This window comes from Choloepus didactylus, chromosome 11 (genome assembly GCF_015220235.1).
Source record: "Choloepus didactylus isolate mChoDid1 chromosome 11, mChoDid1.pri, whole genome shotgun sequence".
Classification (NCBI taxonomy): domain Eukaryota; kingdom Metazoa; phylum Chordata; class Mammalia; order Pilosa; family Megalonychidae; genus Choloepus; species Choloepus didactylus.
The window spans coordinates 38,801,231-38,814,603 of NC_051317.1; positions in this window are offsets into that span (position 1 = coordinate 38,801,231).

Below are 13,373 nucleotides of genomic sequence, written 5' to 3' on the forward strand. Positions count from 1 at the left end.
TGAGAGAATTCAATCAGCTGGATTTAATCCAATCAGTTGAAGACTTTTAAGGGAGAAGAGAGAGAGCCTTCAATTCTTCTTTGGCTAGCCAGCGAAGCGTTTCCTGAGGAGTACATCAAACAACTTCATCGGAGTTGCCAGTTCACTGCCTGAGGAGTTCATTGAACACCTTCATTGGAGTTGCCAGTTTGCTGCCTGACCTACAGAATTTGGACTCATGCATCCCCACAGTTGGATGAGACAACTTTTATAAAATCTTATATTTACAGATATCTCTTGTTGATTCTGTTTCCCTAGAGAACTCTAACTTATGCAACTACTATCCATCCTTCAGATCTCAATTAAGACATTACTTCCTCTACAATGATCGTTCTGGAAATCAAAATCTATGGGAGGAATGGGACTCTGAATTTCCCTGCCCCATTCTTATCACAGCTTGTTTTAGTTTGCTAGGCTTCTAAAAGCAGATAGCATACAATGGATTGGTTTTTAACAGTGGGTATTTATCAACTTATAAGTTACAGTTTTGATGCTGAGAAAAATGTTCAAATCAAGGCATCCTCAGTCAATGCTTTCTCCCTGAAGACAGGCTACCTGCAATCCTGGATACCTCTGTCATATGGCAAGGCACATGGTGGGTTCTGCTAGTCTCTCCCTTTTCTTCTAGGTTTCCTTGATTTCAGTTTCTTGCTTCTGTGGCTTTCTCTTTGTTTTCCTGAATTTCATTCTCTTATAAAGGATTCTAGTAAGAGGATTAAGGCCCATCCTGAATGAGGTGAGTCACATCTTAAGATCCTACTCACCAAGAATAATTAAATGAGGTATAACTGAGAAATTAGGATTTAACAAATGATTAAGACTACTGACTCATTATATAGCTATTCTTCTTTAGTTTCCAGTGTATTAGAACATCTAGAAGGAAAGGAAATGTACCAGTTTGGATGTATTATGTCCCCCAAAGTGACATGTTCTTTGATGAAATCTTGTGGGAGCAGACATATTAATGTTGACTGTGTTGGAATCCTTTGAGTGTTTCCATGGAGATGTGACTCAATCAACTGTGATTGACACCTTTAATTGGATAATTTCCATGGAGGTGTTACACCACCCACTCAGGGTGGGTCTTAATTGAATCACTAGAGCCCTATGTAAGAACTCAGACAGAAGGACCTTGCTACTGCAGCTTACAGAAACATTTTGAAGATGGCCATTGAAAGCTGACACTTAGGAGAATGCCACTTTGAAACACAACCTGGGAGCAAGCAGACGCTAGCCACATGCCTTCCCAGCTAACAGGTTTTCTGGATGCCAATGACCTTTCTCCAGTGAAGGTACCTTATTGTTGATGCCTTACTTTGGACACTTTATGGCCTTAAGACTATAACTTTGTAACCAAATAAACCCCCTTTTTAAAGGCCAATCCATTTCCGGTATTTCGCATAAACAGCAGCATTAGCAAACTGAACAGATTTTGGTACTGAAAGTGGGGTGCTGCTGAGTTTGCAAATACCAAACATGTTAGAATGACTTTTTAAATGGATAAGGGGAAGATTCTGAAAGAATTGTGAGGATCTTGATGGAAAAGGTCTAGACTGCTTTGAAGAGATTGTTGGTAAAAATATGGACTTTAAAGATACTTCTGATGAGGCCTTGAGCAGAAATGATGAATGTGTCATTGCCAACTGGAAGAAAGGCAATCCTTGTTTTAATGTGGCAGAGAATTTGGCAAAATTGAGTCCTGGTGTTGGATGGAAGGCAGAATTTGAAAGCAATGAGCTGGGATACCTGAGGAGATCTCCAGACTATGTGTGGAGGATATAGCCTGGCTTCTCCTTGCAGCTTATAATGAAATGTGACAGGACAGAGAAAAGCTGAGAAATGAACTCTTGGGTATAAAGAAACCAGAAACTGATAGTTTGGAAAATTCTGAGTTTCCAGAAAGTGAGACCCCAGAAGGTACAGCCCCACTTAAGGATTTAAACAAACATGGAGCCATTTCAGTACAAGTCAGGATTGGAGATGGAGTTACCCTAAATGATTTGTGGAAACTCTTGCTGTCTGACAGTTTTGACCCCTGTGTGCTTCATGCCATGCTAATGAGATTTTTGTGAAATCTGTATAAGCAGAACCACTGCTGATATGGACTTGAGGGGATGCAGAAGGGACAAATTTAAGGAAAACTTCTTCCAAGACAGAGACATGGAAGTTGAGGTCTGGAGTCAAGAAGTCTCAGGCAGGGAGGGCAGAGCAGCCCACGCATGTGGAAAGGGTGAGTTTGCCCCTGAGGCAGAGCACAGGGCCTCTCTCTCCATGCTCAGGAAGAGTGCTGCCACCTCAGGCCCCAGAGAGGGTGGAGCACATTCCCCGGGGATTGGGGAGAACCTGGCCACCACCCCACTGTTCAGAGAGGGGAGAGCCTTTGCCCCAGAGAGACAGAGTCCAGATTGTGTCCCAGTGTTTGAGAAGGGTGGGCCCAAGGAAAAGGTGGTCTCCCCAGTGTGTGGATATGTAGGAGCACTCACCCCAGCATTTGGAGAGAAAGAGCTGCTATGTAAGCCTTTGGAAAGTGTGGGACTGCCTCGCTTTCAAACCCCAAGGATAAAATGTCATTCTATAAATGACTCTCAGGCTTTGAAATCTAATGGAGTATGCCCTGCGGGTTTTAGGGACTGTTTTGGTCCCATGAACCCTGTTTTCCTTTCTGTTTCTCCTTATGGCAATGGCAATGTTTATACTATCATTGTCTTACCTTTGTATATTAAAAGCCGATAACTAGTTCTAAGTTTCACAGGTCCAGAGCCAGAGGGGAATTTTGCTTTAGGACAGACCATGCATGTGGCTGATTTTGATGGGATCTTGTACTTAACTATTGTTACTGAAATGATTTAAGTTTTTGTGATATTGTGATGGGATGAATTATTTTGCATATGGAAAAATCATGCAATTTTGGGGTTCAGGGGTTGGAATGTGCCATTTTTGATGTATTATGTCCCCCAAAATGACATGTTCTTTGATGCAGTCTTGTGGGGGCAGACATATTAGTGTTGAATAGGTTGGAATCTTTAATTGAGTGTTTCCATGGAGATGTGACTCAATCAACTGTGGGTGAGAACTTTGATTGGATAATTTCCATGGAAGTGTTACCCCACCCATTCAGGGTGGGTCTTAATTGAATCACTGGAGCTGACAAGCAAAATGAAGATGGGGCAGCTGCAGCTGAGACAGACATTTTGAAGATGGCCCTCGAAAGCTGATGCTTTGGAGAGTGCCAATTTGCAATGCAACCTGAGAGGAAGCAGATGCCAGCCACATGCTTTCCCAGCTAACAGAGCTTTTCTGGATGCCAATGGCCTTTCTCCAGTGAAGGTACCCTATTGTTCATGCCTTACCTTGGACACTTTTTGGACTTAAGACTCTGAACTTTGTAACCAAATAAACCCCCTTTATAGAAGTCAATCCATTTCTGGTATTTTGCATAAACAGCAGCATTAGCAAACTGGAACAGGAAATAGCAGGAATTGTTGATTTGTAATCCAGTAGCCCTGATTTTTGATGATTGTATAGCTATATGAAAAAAAAAAAGTCGGTTGCCCATGTTTGTACAGATCTACTTCTGGATGTTTTATTCTGTTCCACTGATATATATATCTGACAATACTGCACTGTCTTACTTAATCTACCTTTATTGTAATTCTTATAATTGGGTAGAGCACAATACTAGGGGTCAATGGGGGAGGTGGGGATAAGGGATGTTTGGGGTTTTCCTTTTCTTTTTCTTTCTTTCTCTGGAATAATGTAAATGTTCTAAAATTGATCATGGTGATGAATGCCCAACCATGTGATGATACTGTGAACCACTGATTGTATACTTTGGATGGATTGCATGGTATGTGAACATATCTTAATAAAATTAGATAAAAAAAATAGAAGATCCTACTCACCAAGACATCCTACTGACAATGGGTCCACACCCACAGGAATGGATTAACTTTAAGAACATAATTTTCTGGGGTATATACAGCTTCAAATCACCACACAGCTCTCATCAGCCTGATTGTCAATTTGCTTGAATCAACCCACTGGATGGTTAGCTTTCAGATGAAAAGAAATGCCTACCTTCTCTTATCATTCACTTATTTATTCAGGCAACAAACTGACATCCATTGCACACCTGCTCTGTGCCACATTCTGTTCTAGGAGCACGGGCATAATGGTGAACAAAACACCAACGCTCCTGCCCTTATGAAGCTTGCATCCTAGCAAGGGAGGCAAGCAATAAATAAAATACATATGCAACACTGTGTTGGGGAGTGAGACTTTTTCTCTCAAGCAATACACATTGGAGTAAGGTGATGAGACTGAAGAGATGCTATTTTAGTCAGTGTGGTCAGAAAAGCCTTGCTGAGGAAGTGGATGAGAGAGCCACATGAGGGAAGAGGGAGAAGCAAGTGCAGTGGTGCTCAGGTAGGGGCAGCTCCATGGGTTCAAGGCAGAGCACAGAGGCCAGTGTGATCGAAAGCAAAAAGCAGGAGAAGAATAGTAGAAAAAAAGGCAGAGAGGAAGGCAAAGGGCAGAACACCTGGGGCCTGGAGGGCCATCATAAAGATACAGGGGTTTGCTCCAGGGGCAAAGGAAGCCCTTGTAGGTTTTTGTTACCACAGAATCAACATCACGGCTTTATATCATGCAAGTTTGTTTTGGCTGCTCTGGGGATGGAGATGGGGTAAGAGTAGAAGATAGGAGATTTCCTTGAGAAGCTATTGCAGGAGTCCAAGCAAGAGGAGATTCTGGCCTGGAATGGGGTGGTGGGACCTGGGACAGCAAGAAGCAAAATGGATATATTTTGGAGGTGGAACAAATGACCTTGCTCATGAATTGATGAAGGCATGTGAGGAAAAGCAGAATTCAAAGATGACTCCAGGGTTTGGGCTTGAACAACTGAATGGATAAAGACTTTTACTGAGATGAGGAAGGCTGGTGAGGGGTCAGGTTTGGGTGGAAAGGAGGGAATCTAAAGTTCTGTTTTACTATGTGTTAGGTGAGAGAGTCCTATTAGTATCCAAGTAGAGCAATCAAGTAGACTGGTGCCGAGGTCCTGCCTCAGCAAACGTGACAGGGTCCTAAAGTGGGGGTCGGCATCGGCGCAGCAAGGAAGGAGACAGACACGCAAAGTGTCTGGGACGAAGCTCAGGGCTCCGACAATTTTAATGAAAAAGTGATTTTCTTTTATAGCTCAAAGTTACATAAGCTCTGCACCTGGATCACGCGGGTGAGAGCTGGCAAGCACAGCATATAAATCACAAAACCATTGTTACTCAATTCCAGGGGACATTGGGGTCCGAACAGGGCGGGGGGACCGAGCAGTGTGTGTTTTCATCCCTATGTTAAGACAACTCTATTCCAGTGCAGACCTTCCAAGTTCCTCATAATATTCTTCCTTGTTCTCAGTAATGATCTCTGTTTTGGCTATTTTAATTATTTAGAAGGGCTTGTTTTTGTACCTAAAGTAAATTAGCTGTGGGCTCATACGAGGAACTACTCTCGTACCATAAGCCCGTGGGGTGGGTGCCCAAAGAATTTCTTGTATGCTCTGGCTGCCCGAGGCCAGCCATTAGGCACTAGTGGAGCGTGTTGACCCTGATTCAGTTCTAACCTCGGCAAACAACGGGGCCTGTCAAGGAACCGGGTGATGAATTACGTGGTTTACATTGCTTCTGCTTTGGCCTTCTAATCGCTTTCTCAGTGAAATATTTTTGGATGTAAAAGGGGGAACTTGTGTAAAGGAGGATGTCTGGAAAGGGGCAAGGGGGCTTCAGGCAGCTAAACGGGGTGGCTGCTTTCTCATAGGTGGAGGAGGGGGTTCATCGAAAGGTAAAATTATCGGAAGGTGCCCAACACTTTGTCATATCTTTGATTATTATCCAGAGTATATCCCAAATAATAACATTAGCAAAGAAAAAGAGAAAGCAGAAGCACAAAGATTAAAAGAATCAGCATTGCAATAGTCCATCGGTGGTAGGCTTTGCCAGGATCCGTCGAGGGGCCACGCCCGCCACCGTGCGGCACCTCCACAGTAATGTTTTCTGCTGAACCTGAGGCCTTGCCATCAGGTTTAGGATGTGGCGATTTGGCTCCCGACAGACTGGTGCATATAAGGGCTGAGCTGAGGCTATGCATTCATGCATCACTAGAATTTAGAGTGCATTAAAAGCCATAGGATTAAAGTTACCCAGATTGAGGTCCCACAACTATGGTTCATAGCCAAGTCCAGCCTTCTCTCTGTTGCTGTAAAAACATTTCTTCGGAACACAGCCACACTGCTGCATTTAGGTATTATCTATGGTTTATGGTTACTTTCACAATTCATTGGTAAAGTTGTGTCATTTGACACAAGACTGCACGACTCACAAAAGCCCAATTATTTACTATCTGACCATTTCAGACAAGTTTGCCAACCCCCAACCTGGGTAGTGAGTAAAGATAGAAAGGAAAGAAGGTCTAAGGCCTGAGCTGTGTGATCTTCCAACATCTGAGAAGTCAGTCCATGCAGGAGGATCCAGAAAAAGAGATTCAGAAGGAGAAGGATGATTTCTTCATTCTTGTGTCTGTAACACCTAGAACAGTGACTATGTAGGGAAAGAGCTCAGTAAATACTGATGGAATGTCCAGTTAAGGAATAGAGTAATGCTATGAAGAAAAAAATAAAAATGATTGAAAATGTTTAGCAACCTAATCTGCCAATACTTCCGTATGATTCTATGATAAAAGTTTCTGAGACTGCCTTGAGGTTTTAAAGGGAAAAATAATATTTTTAAACTCACATGTAGGTAAGCTGAAAACAGCAGGCTCCAAACTCAACTTTTGATCCCGTAGGTTTCCTTCTTGATCCTAAATACAGGTTCTGCATATTTTTTATTGCAGGATCCAAAACAGAGAAGAGATTAACCAGAATGAAAGGGCTCAGACTAACACCACTCTCCACATCCTCTCATTGGAGAAGATGAGTATTTCAAAAGCCAATTTGTGTGATATAATTTATTCCAGCTGTCCAGCAAAAATAAGTAATACTCCTGGATACTCTCATATTCCAAGTTATTTTTTTAAAAGCTCTGTAAGTATTTCTCACATCTTTCAGCTGCATTAGGTATCTAAGAGAGAAATCTGTCACCCAGGTTGGTTATGGGCTCTGCTTCTCACAAAACAGTGTCTCTGAATCTGGTGACCTATTTCCTTGCATTCTGCTGATAGCCTTTCCCCAAATGGGACTTGTTCTGGTTTGCTAATGCTGCTGTTAGGCAAAATACCAGAAATGGATTGGCTTTTATAAAGAAGGTTTATTTGGTTACAAATTTAGTCTGAAGGCCATGAAAATGTCCAAATTAAGGCATCAACACAAGTATACCTTCACCAAAGGAAGGCCAATGGCATCCGGACAACCCTGTAAGCTGGGAAAGCACATGGCTGGCATCTACTGATCCTGGGTTGTGTTCAGCTCCTCTCTCAGCTCCTGTGCTTTCTTCAAAGTATTGTTCTTGGGGCATTTTTTCTCTGTTAGCTTCTCTGGAGCAAACACTGGACTAGCATTCCCAAAGTGTCAGCAAAAGTCTACTTTCAATGGCCATCTTCAAAATGTCTCTTTAAGATGTAGCAGTGAGCTCCTTCTGTTTAAGCTCTTTTAGGGCTCAGGTAAACTAATCAAGACTCATGCTGAATGGGCAGGGCCACACCTCCATGGAAAGTATCTAATCAAAAGGTATTGTGCACAGTTAGGTTGGTCGCATCTCCATGGAAACAACCTAATCCAAAGATTCCAACCTAATCAACACTAATACGTCTTCCCCCACAAGACTGCTTTAAGGAACATACCATTTTGAGGGACATAATACATCCAAACCGGCTCAGCGTTATATGGAGGAAAAGGGGAATAGAACAGAGGCTTCCACTCAGGGATCCCTGCAGACTTTTATGAGCTATCCACATACCACCCTACTCAGAAATACAAACTTTCTATAAGATGTAAGGAAATGCATTTAGCATCAGTAATAAAAATCTCCAGCATGCATTTATTACCCTCATTGCTAAATTGTCTCAGGGAAGCCTCACAATAGCTTTTGAAGAAGGGTTACCTTTTTATTAAAAAAATAAAAAAAGGTAATTGTCTTGGCCAGGCATGGTAAACCTCTTCACTTGACCCAACTTGTAATGTGAGGAGCCAAATTTTTACCCTAAATCTCTGTGACCTCAAAGTTCCATTTTGCTTTCACATCATACCATGCTTCCTCAAGGCACACCACAGATCTATAAGTTGATTAAAATGGTAATGGACAAGGTTCCTCAGGACTAAGTTAAATCATTTAGGGTGTCCACTCAAAGCACTGACCCTACTTCATTCCAAAAACTGTTTGTCAAAGTCCAATGTCAATAAATTTGATTATGATTAACTTAGGCAGTTTTTGAAACCCAGACAAGCTGTCAATGCAATAGGCTTCAGTAAGATCAGGTAACAGTGCCCAACTTAAAATCCTTGCATGGTTACATTGATAAGTTTTTATTTCTACTGAAATTTATGCCAAGTAAGTGTTATCAACCAAGAAACTTCAGGGTGCATTTCCTTAATCTTTACTAATTATTCTGTTTATCAGGCAAAAACCAAAATTCTTATCCAGAGCAGACACTTTCTAAAGCATATCTTTAACTCGACAGCATCCTTCACATAGAATAGCAGATGTCTCACCTGATAGCCTTTGGCAAAACTTTTCATCTTTAATCTGTAGGTTTAAATCCTGCCACGCTGTTTTTTAATCATCATTTAACTTCTGTTCTTACTGTTTCGTTTTTCCTGCAGTTCAGAGGGGAGCTGTGAGATCCTGCAAACAATATTCCCTAGTGTAAGTTTATTCAATAAAAAAAGACAGGAAAAACTACCTCTTCAAAATTACATTCTTCAGCTTATAAACCATTCCAAGCCTGTACTTTATCTCTAGCCTCAAGAAACATTTTCACATTTGTATTTTAACACAATAGATTTTCTTCACTATTTCTCATTTACTTATTTATTCATCAGCTCCTAGATAATAATGGTTAAAAGAAATTGGGAGAGGAGCTTTTCTACCCCTACTATATTCTTTTAGGCTCTGGTTAAATTCAATTACCATGCTACAAGATGTTATCAGGAAACAGTGGTGTGCTTTCTACAGGGATGGGCATTTTGGAGGCTAAAAAATTTATTTATGGTCCTTGTTTTCAAGGAGATTACAATGTTGAGTTTGTAATAGATGCTCAACTATTTCCATAATCTTTGTATAAAAGCTGTTCACTTTTCTGGAAAGTAATCCTTTTTTAAGTACTTAGCCAAGGGAGGAAAAGGCCAGCTATCTCAGTATCCATGTCCACTGTGGTAAGGAAAATAATACCTCGCCCCTCACCAAGAGGTCCACATACTAATCCTCAGAACCTGAGAAAACAGATATGATTAAGTTAAGAATTTTGAGATGGGAAGATGATCCTGGATTATCTGAGTGGGCCCTTTATAAGAAGCAGACAGGAGGGTCAAAGTCAGAAAAGGTGGTATAATGGCAGAAACAGAGCAAGAGAGAAAGAGGATGGGAAAGATTAGAAGATGATATGCTGCTGGTTCTCAAGATGGAGGATGGGGCCACAAGCAAGGAGTGCAGGCAGCCTCTTGAAGCTGGAAAAGGCCAGGAAATGGATTCTTCCACAGGGCATCCAGAGGCAACATGGGCCACTGACCCTTTTAAGATTTCTGACCTTGAAACTGTAATAAGTTTGTTTCATTTTAAGCCACCAAACATGTGGCAACTTGGTACAGCACCAATAGGAAAGTAATACATCCCCCAAATCAATTCTGACAATCAACGAAGTGATGTGTCATTGTCAGCATCCCTTGGCATTGGTGTTTGTACAGTCAGGACACATGTGCATAGAAAAGGACAACATCTTTTCTACCCCTTCGTCCACTGCTATATGCTATATCTTGTGACCATTGGGGTTGTGGTAGGTGGTGGCTTCATCCTTTCATGTCTCTGCAAGTATTAGACCATGCCTCAGAGTTTAGGCATGGTCTTTAACTAAAAAGAGGAACACCTGGTGTCCATCATGTGGCTGGGGACAGGTCTGCAGTGCTGTAAGGGTAGGAAACAGAACCAGCATCCAGTCTCATCCTTGATCTGGGCACTGCTGTGGCTGATCTGAGTAGCAGGTATCTAAGGCAGGTCTCTCCTGTAAAATCATGCCAGGGGCCAAAGAAGGGCCTTGGGAGTATGTGGCTTCTCGCAGGACCCTGTGCTGATGAACCCAGTCTGCAATACTGAGGGCAAACCAGATTTTGTGAGTGAATTTTCCTTCTGTATCTCAATCTAAAAAAGAGGACATTGTTTTCAGGTAATCTGTAGAATATCTATGCAAGAGCTACACAAGATATTTATGCAACGAGTTTGTCCCACAGGTGAGTCAGAATTTTAAAGGGGAAGCAGTGCCCTGCAGCCAACCTGACTGCAGAAACAGCTTTTCAAGCGCAATCCCAGGAAACAGAAACTTTCAGGAATGCAGTTCAGCCAGGGGACTGGGTGCTCTTTTCCACCAGCTCGATCACTTTCGTCTGGTAACTTTGGGGATGTCAACTTGTGTGTTTTATTTGTTTTTTGTTTTTAGGTTTTTTTTAAGAAAATCAGCATTTCAAGTTTGCACACTGGGTGCTATGGGAGACTAGGAGACATGATCAGCGCAGATGGAAGAAATATTAAAGGGAAGGAGGAAGACATGAGCCAAGTCTTAAAAGGATTTGGATAGGTAAAGAGGAGGCAGAAGAATATTCTGGCAGATATAAGCATGAGAATATAAGGAAAGCAGCAGGAATAAACCCCATGTGCCCCAGAAGGGGAGTGAACTGATTGGCGTAGGAAATAAGGAAGGACATGATAGGAATTTAAATTATTAATAATAAGACGGGCAGTAGGGAGCCATTCTCTCTTCTAGCAGTGAAATGATAACATTAGTTTGCTCGGAAGGCAGGTGGGGTGGGGGTGGGGGTGAAAGCAAAAGACAGAATGGATTAGAATAGAGACCAATGGGAGTGGAAAAGGCCAGTACAGTAATTCAGTTATGAAGCATAAAAGCTGCCTAAGCAAGCATGGTGAAAGTGGGACTAGAGGGAGAGAGGAACAGATCCAACAAATAGTTCGGAAAAAATAGGAAAGTGTAGAAATAGCCTGGCTATAAGACACAGTAGAAATAAATGGTGGTGCTTTTGACCATGAAGAGTTTAATAAGATACAGTAAGGTGGCAACCTCCTACAATCACCTGCTCTGAAGATTTCTAAGTAGCAAAATTATTTTCAGTCTTCAAGTGACAATTCATTTGTTTTAGGAACTATACGTGATCTAAATTTTCAGGAACTTTATAAGTAGATTTCCTATAGATCCTTCTGCCTTAGTATTCTTTAGTACTCCAGCAACTTCTTTTCTTTTATTGTGAACTTTAATATATACACATAGCAGTGATAACTTTAATATATATGCATAGCAGTGATAACTGTCAAAGTACTATTTCACAATTTGTTAGAGAGCAAATTTCAAAGAATGTCATGGTCACAGTTCCACAACTTCAGCCATTTCCATTATTGTGAAATATAACATACAGATAGAAAGGTGTCAACTCTTGATGTACAGCTCAACAAGCAGTCATATAGGTAATTTCAAACATTGTTATGGGTTACAGTTCTGTAGTCTCAGTCCCTTCCCTACTATGCAATGCAAAGTATATATGGAAAGGTGAAGACCTTCAAGGCACCATTCAATGAGCAACTATAGTGCAAATCCCAAAGGATGCTATAGGCTTCAGTTCCACCATGTCATTTACCTCCTTCTAGCCATTCCAACACCCCAGCATCCAAATATAAATACATATATATTTACATACAGTTTCAGTATTCATAGACCTTTGTTAAAGCCTCTCAACTCTATTTGGGATCTGGCAGCCACTGTGACTTCTGCTTGTTACTTTTCTTTTTCCCCCATTTTGGTCAAATAGGCATTTTCCATCCCTCACTGCCAGGGCCAAGCTCACCCTGGGAGTCATGTCCCACATCGCCAGGGAGACTCACTCCCCTGGAAGTTATGTCCCTTTTTGTGGGGAGATTAATGAATCTATTTGCCAAGTTGGGCTTAGAGAGACAAAGGCCGCATCTGAGCAACAAAAGAGGTTCCCTGGAGGTGCTTCTTAGGCATAATAACAGGAGGGCTCAGCCTCCTATTTATAATCCTAAATTTCACAAGAGCAAGCCTCAAGTCAAGGTCTTGATTTAAGTAGCGGGTTTCTAACTTCACTTAATATATATTCTATCCCAAGATAAATGGTCAGTTTCTTACATTATCTTCACTTTGTTGTATAATCACTCTCAATTTCAGACAATTATCATAATACATCCCAGAGCTGCTAATTATTCATCCCTAGTGTTAGTATAGAGTTGGTAAGATATTCCTATTAAATATAGTCTTTAATACGTAGTGGGTAGTTTTTCCATATCTCTCTGTTAACCCTCTGACAAGTGTCATACCTTGTAAGTATATCATGCTCTAGCACTTTCTTATACACCAGGATTTCTCACAGTGCATTCCACAGATTGTTAGCTCCACAAAAATCCTCCATAAGAACATGCTTTATATAGCCAAAGAAGTTTTGAGGACCCTGCATATTAGGTCACTCCTTCTGGAGAATCTCAATGCACATGACAAAGAAATGGAATTACTTTTTCTTAATCTGAATCCACAATGTGATTTGACCTTGTACTGTTTGTTTGTTTTTTTTTTCTCTTATGATGGTCATTAAAATACTGAAGAAGAGAATTTTTGTGAAAACTTTAGACCTATTTTGAAACCCATATCCTGGCCTCAATCCTGTGAACCAACTCCAAGATTAGAATTTTGAGTGTGACATCAGGGTGCATGAGCAGGCCCTCTAACACCTGGCAATAGTGTTGTGAGGCCGAGTACAGCAGCATTAGAGACACTATGGTGGGCAGAAGAACAGCCCCCCAAGATGTCCATGCCCTAATCCCTGGAAACTGTGAATATATCACATTACATGGTGAGGGGGAACTAAGGTTGAAGATGGGTTTATAGTTGCCAATCAGCTAATTTTAAAATAAAGATATTACCCTGGATTATTTGGGTGGTTTCAATGTAATCACAGGATACTTCTGTGAGGAAGAAAAAGATGGCAGCATGAGAAGGACTCAACATTTCATTTCTGGCTTTGAAAATGCAAGGGGACTAGAAGCCAAGGAATTCTAGAAACTGGAAAGGGCAATACAGTCCTGTCATCACCTTGATTTTAACCCAGGGAAGCCCGTTTC